This window comes from Heterocephalus glaber, unplaced genomic scaffold, assembly GCF_053883595.1.
Source record: "Heterocephalus glaber isolate CG9 unplaced genomic scaffold, H.glaber_assembly_v1.0 deba00001764, whole genome shotgun sequence".
Lineage (NCBI taxonomy): Eukaryota > Metazoa > Chordata > Mammalia > Rodentia > Bathyergidae > Heterocephalus > Heterocephalus glaber.
Genome location: NW_028258461.1, coordinates 8165052 through 8170726, shown reverse-complemented (window position 1 = coordinate 8170726; position 5675 = coordinate 8165052). Strand labels below are relative to the sequence as shown.

Here is a 5675-nt window from a genome sequence, read left to right as displayed (position 1 = left end):
TTTAGATAGTGATGGATGTGTTCCTAAATTTGTAGTAAACAGTACAATATCAAATCATATATCTTGAATATATACAAATAATTCTTATTTGTCAACTAAATTTTTAAAAATAGGAAAGCAGAGATATTCAGAATGAAAGTTTTAAACCTGTAATCTACGTCCAATGGCAGTGATGGGGAAGGCAGCATTGGGCAGGGCCTGGAGTGTCTCTGCCTGTGTTTGTGGCTCATTGAGCCCATGGTCTCCATGGAGAAAGACTGAGGCGTCTGATTTCCAGCTTTGGAGATTCAGGCTCTGGGACCACAAAGATGTTGGCTTCCTTAATCTGGGCCAACTTTCAGGCTCTGAGCAAGAGGAAACTGTAGCCCATGCGAGCCACCCTGACCCTGACACCTTCTGCAGTAAACAAGATAAAACTTCTTAAAGAGAAGCCTGAGCTGATAGGTTTGAAAGTTGGTGTCCATACCAGGGCCTGTAATGGCCTTTCCTACACTCTAGAATATTGGAAGACAAAAGGAGATTCTGATGAAGTTGTTCAAGATGGAGTCAGCATGTTCACAGAAACGAAAATACAGCTTGCACTTTTAGGAACAGAAATGGACTATGTTAAAGACAAATTAGCCAGTGAGTTGTCTTTAATAACCCAAACATCAAAGGAACTTGTGGCTGTGGAGAGAGCTTTAATATTTGAAACCTCGGGACTCCTCTGGCTGTGAAGTCCAGGAAAGCTCATAGGAGCCTTGCAGTTTACTGAAGAAATCTGACTGTCATGTGCCTACAGTTTATAATGTCTGGCCACCAGGTGGGGAAAATAAAGTGATCCACTTTGAAATGAAGCAAGTGTATTAGATTCCAGAAGAAATGATATTTGATTTTCCATAAGGGGCAGAAAATGAGAAACCATAACCCTCTTTTGATCATTGTTCTATAAAGAAAAAGAATTCTGCCGTGCACTTAACTCTTGCATACTTTGTTAGAACCAGTTTCATAAAAATTGTCCTTCTAGGAGGAGTTCAGAAAATGAGTGAATTGGTGTCCATTCATTAGATTACTGTTGGATGGCATCTCTCTTGGCATTTTCCAAAATTGGTGGCTTCAAAAATTCAGAGGCAGAAATCCTGGCTGGTGATAGTAACTTTGTGGCATATTGGTTTTTCTACCTAAATTTGACATGGCATTTTTTTCTTCTTTTTTGGAAGAGAGTCTTCTTAAGTTGCCCAGGCTGGCTTTGAACTCCTGCCTCAGCAACTGGAGTCATTGGGATTATAAGTATGCACAACTATACCTTGCTTGGCATAATCTTCTTGCATCATTTTTTTCCAAAAACTTCATTGTCAGATGCTTCATTTGTGTACCCTTCAATGGTGCCAGGTAAAGATTCCCTTGAAATGTAGCACAGAGCAGTTCTGAGTGATGGTATCGAAAGATGAGAACGATTTCCTCTCCTTATTTTTTAACTCACTTCTTTTGCTGTTCTACAAGTCTCAAAGATTGGATCTCAAGGTGAGTCAGAGACCTCCTTTTTATTTGGAAGGTCTCTTAAAAGCCATGCAGCCCATCCAGCTGCCTCAGTTCTGTGTGTGAGGAGATGAAACCCCAGGGAAGCCAATGGACTTTTATTTACACCACCCTGCAAGCAAGAGGAGACCTAGCACTGTACCTACACTTCTCCATCCACGTAGGTGACACATGTACTCCACTCCCAGGCAGTGAAGGTAAGGGGTGGTCTTGGTTTTTACCATTTTTAACATTCTGGCTTCTTCAACATTTGATAGTTTCTTTGTAATTTGATGAAGATCATATTATTTTTATTTTGAAGAGGAAAATCTTATTTTAAAACCCTTTTATCTGAATTGCCCTCATATTTCTTTAGAATTTTGAAGCAATGATTTACACTAACAGAGAAGCTATTGAAGCAGCTGAGAATACCTTCTTTGGAGTGTAGTAGTAATTGCGAAGCAGAGCATGAGGCTCTTTTCTTAAAATTTTCAGTATGTGTACACTTCCTGGTTCCGAAGTCCAGTCATTAAAATTTTTAAACAAGATTTTAACCTAAGATTTTTATCATTAACTTTTCTTTTAAAGGCCGCTTTGTGTCACTTAGCTTATCGATTCTCCCAGGTTTGACATACTAAGCATTCTGTGAGATGACATACATGCTGTTTTGAAAGCTTATTCTCCTGAGTTACAGTAGCTGAGCTGGTTCATCCTATTTACTAAAGTAGCTGCGCAAAATGCACCAAAATCTACAGCAGTAGTTTTATGTAAATGTTCATGAGTGTATCATTAGTATAATTGTTGATTCACTCATAATTTGTGCACTAATGCATGAGGAGATTGAGTATCCATGGAAAAATTTGGCCTCTTTGTGATCATAAAAATAAATTAACAGTATTCTCTCTGCAAGAGTCTCATTTTAAATCCAGAGAAAAATAGGTGGAATAAAAAAGAATGGAAAAGATATTCCATGTAAATAGTAACCAAAAATGAACTGGAGTGGCTGTATTAACATCAAGCAAAATACACTAAATAAATTCTACAAGAAAAAAAAAGGAGCAGTCCCTATTAATTAAAATGTCAATTTATTAAGAATATACAAAAACTATAAACATACACTCACCTAAAAACAGAGGCTAAAATGTTGAACAAAAATTTTTAAATTTAAAGGAGACATGATTCCACAATAATAGCTAGGGAATTAAATATTCAGCTCTCCATAATGGACAGGACAATTAAAAGATCAGTAAGAATTTAGAGTATCGGAACAGCACAATAAATCAACTAGGTCTAAGAAATACATGCAGAACATCCAGAAACAGTAGAAAATATACTACTCTCAAATGCAGATAAAACATTTTCCAGGACAGAAACTATGTTAGGCCACAAAGTTAGCCCTATCACATTTAAAGAGATTTAAATCATTCTAAGCATCTTCTCCAACAATAATGAATTTAAACTAGAGATCAAAAACATGGGGAAAACTGGAAAGTTCATAAATATGTAGAAATCAATGTACAACATATTATTGAAGAAGCAATGCCTGAAAAAAAATATAATTACAATTGGGAAATATTTTTAAACAAACGGATATGAAACTAAAATGTTCCAAGACTTATAGGATGCAAGGAAAGCAGGGATTAGTAGGAATTCTACACCTACAAATGCCTATATTTAAAAGGAAAACTAATTTCAAATCAATAACCTAATTTTACAACTTAAGGGACTAGAAATAGAGGATTAAACTAAAACCCCAAACTGGAAGGCAGATACGTAAAATAAGGATGAAAATGATTAAAATGAATAATTGATAATTTGAAATAGGAAAAGGTCCAAGGGTTTGGGGGTGGTGGGAGGGGAAGGGGAAAGGGAAGAAGGGAAAGGAAAAATTATGAGAAAGAAAAAAAAATGGAAACAAAGTCTTTGTAAATAGGGAAGGGTGGAGGGGTGAAGGGTGCACAGGTAATGGGGGGAAAATAAGAACCAAGATACATCATGTACAGGTACAAGCACCCAATGATAAATGTAAATGAATTGTATACCTAAAATGTACCAATAAATATATAAATTTAAAAAAGAAAATAGAAAAACTATAGAGAAATCAACAAGACCAGAGTCTTTAACAAAATTGACAAATTTTACTAGATGAAAAAAGGAGACACAAATTGCTAAAATTAGAAATAAAAGTGGACATTACTATTGACGTACAGTATTAAAAATTATTATAAGGGAATACTATTAACAGTTGTAAACTAACAAATTAGAAAACTGGGCTAAAATGAGTAAATTCCCAGAAAGGTTCAAACAATGAAAACAAACTAAAAAATAACAAATCTGAAGAGATTTATACTAAGTAAAGACATGGAAACTATGTATTAGTCACTTTCTTGTTACTGGGACAAAATACCCAACACCTAAATTTTGAGGGAGAAGAGGTTTATTTTGGCTCCTAATTGGCTTCAGTCCGTGACTGGCTGAAAGGCAGAAACAGCATGGTGGAAGGGCAAAGCAGAGGAGAGCCATTCAACCCATGGCAACCAGGAAGCAGAGAGAAAATGGAGTCAGGGAATAAGAATATATCCTTCCAGGCTCCACCTCTGAATACATGAGACTTTGGGGGATATTTTAGATCAGTATTCCAAAACTTCTCATCCATAAATAGTGCAGGACTAGCTGGACATGGTGGTGCACGTCTCTAATATCAACACTTGGGAAACTGAGGCAGGAAGATCACAGCGAGTTCGAGGGCAGCCTGGGCTACATAGTGAGTTCAAAGCCAGCCTGAACTATATAGCAAAACCCTGTCTCAAACAAACAAACAAACAAACAAACAAATAAACAAAATATAAATTAAACTGTATCAAAATATTTAAAAATTTTTTTCATCAAAATTTATTAGGAGTACAGTTATTACAACGCTCAGGGAGTCTAAGGCATGAAGATCTCAGTCTTGTCTCAAAATAAAAAAAATAAAACAAAAAAGGGCTGGGAATGTTGCTCAGTAGGAAAGGCCTGGACTCAATCCCCAGTGCTGCAAAACAAACAAAAAAGCAAGACAGGGAAAAGACAATATCTACAATTGGAGAAAATATTTGAAAACTGTGTCTGATAAATTTCTGGTGCCTGGAATATATAAAAACCCCTTGCAAATTAAAAAGAGCAATTAAAGATGGGCAAAGGGCTTGAACTGTCATTTCTCCAAGGAAGATATCTAAATGACAACCACATGAAAAGGTGGTCATCTTTAGTCACTAGGGAAAGGTAAATTGAAGACACAAAGAGATATCATTACATACTCACTAGCCTGAACCTTTTTCCAGTGAAAGTACAAAATGCAAAGCAATACCTCTTGGTAGGGATGTTGAGAAATTGATGAGAATGTAAAATGATGTAGCTGCCCTGGAAAACATTTGATAGGTAGTTCTTCAAGTTAAATATGCAATAACCACAACAATTTCACTTCTGTGTATGTACCCGAGAGATTTTAAAACTGATATAAAAATAAAAATTAGTACACAAATGTTCATAGCAACACTATTCACAGGAGCCAAAAAGTGGAAGAACACTCAAATGTCCATCAGTGAATAGGTGAATAAACAAAATGTGGTGCATATACAATGGAACATGATTCAGCCATAAAAAGTAGTGAAGTACTGATACATGCTACACTGTGGGTGAATCTTGAAAATATTATGCTAAGTGAAAGAAATTAATCAGAAAGGGACATGGGTTGTATGCTTTTGATTTATGTAACGTATCCAGAGTTGGTAAATCCATAGTGACAGAAAGCAGATAGGCGTTTACCAGAGCCCAGAGGAAGGGCTTAGTGGGGAATGAGTGCTTAATGAATGCAGGTTTTCTTTAGAGTTGATGAAATTTATTTGGAATTTTATATAAGTGGTATTTGTGCAACATTGGGAATGTCCTAAATGCCACTGAAATACACCCTTAAAAGGCTAATTTTATGTTATGCAAAACTTACCTCTAAAACGAATGGTATATAAATGTAATCACCCAGTATATAACCATTTGGCATTAACATTTTTCATGCAGCATAATTCCCTTGAGATCCATATGAGCTCAGTACTTTCTGTGTCTTCAGAGAAACTGATGAAAGAGTCAAGGCCAAGCTAGAATGTCAGTAACATTCCCTACTCATGTGAAATTACTCCATTCAT

At 36.0% G+C, this 5675-nt stretch overlaps 1 pseudogene; it reads left to right on the top strand.

Annotated features, from left to right (window-relative positions):
- The first annotated feature begins 308 nt into the window (after positions 1-308).
- On the top strand, positions 309-691 carry LOC110345355 (iron-sulfur cluster assembly 1 homolog, mitochondrial pseudogene; annotated as a pseudogene).
- The last annotated feature ends 4984 nt before the right edge of the window (positions 692-5675 follow it).